The sequence below is a fragment of the Acyrthosiphon pisum genome, unplaced genomic scaffold, assembly GCF_005508785.2.
Source record: "Acyrthosiphon pisum isolate AL4f unplaced genomic scaffold, pea_aphid_22Mar2018_4r6ur Scaffold_20622;HRSCAF=21620, whole genome shotgun sequence".
Lineage (NCBI taxonomy): Eukaryota > Metazoa > Arthropoda > Insecta > Hemiptera > Aphididae > Acyrthosiphon > Acyrthosiphon pisum.
Window position 1 is genome coordinate 29160 of NW_021770002.1, and position 1137 is coordinate 30296.

Here is a 1137-nt window from a genome sequence, read left to right on the forward strand (position 1 = left end):
CTCACATTTTGAGAAAAATACAAATTAAAAATTAAAACTGCATGCAAAAACTGCATATAAAATTAATCCATCGGTTGAAAAAATATTTTCACCGAATTCTGAAACATACTTTTTCAACTTGGAATTGTGATTTTGCTTAACTTTTGGCATAATTAAAAAAACAGAATAAAATAAACGTGTGGAAAAATTATTGAACGACAATTATTGCGATCGACAAATGCGGGCGGACTGACGAACAATCTTGAATTTACGCATTACGAACATATCTTAATCTTTAAATAGGTGTACGGGTAATTTTATGGCCATACCAAATACTCGATAAGACGATATCGATAAATATTGCGAATAATAAAACCCATTTGTAGCGATAATACGCAAGCTGTGTATAAAATTATAAAATTACCTGAATAAATTCAACACAAAATAGGCATTTATAAGTACAAAAGGTAAAAAAAGGCAAAAAGGCATTTATAAGTAAAAAGGCAAAAAAAGGCAAAAAAAAAATGCATCCATCGTCTAAGAAATTAAATGAAACACATTTTTGTATAAAAATTATTTTTCTATTATGATAAATAAAAGAAAGGCATTTGCCTTCAAATCCGAACCCTACTTATTAGTTATTATTATTTGTTTATTAAAGCAAAACAGTAATATAAATATTGAAGTAGTAATTAGTTGTCAATGAGCCTTTATCGTGAACGTTAGTTTTCCGTATTCGCCATTGAAATTGTTGGTAGGTACATTTTTATTTATGTTTTACTATTAAATTCATCATGTCTGGTCAAAAGTGTTATTATTTTAACTGTGGTAAATCAAAAAGAAATAACCCCGAATTAAGTTTTCATACGTTTCCAAGTGATGAACACTCAATGAAAACTTGGATTATTCATTCGGGTAAGTTATTAATTTATTATATCTATTCTACATAATAAGCAATTAGAATTTACATTAACATTTGTTAGTTAAAAATATTAACTATACATTTTAACTTTTAAGTAGGTTAGGTTAGTACCTAAAACTAAATTTTAAAACATAATTTTTAATTTAGGAAACATGGCTTTAGACAATTTAAGCCCGAAAATACTGCGTAAGAGGTATATCTGTAGTGATCATTTTGATCAAAATATGTTTATGAAT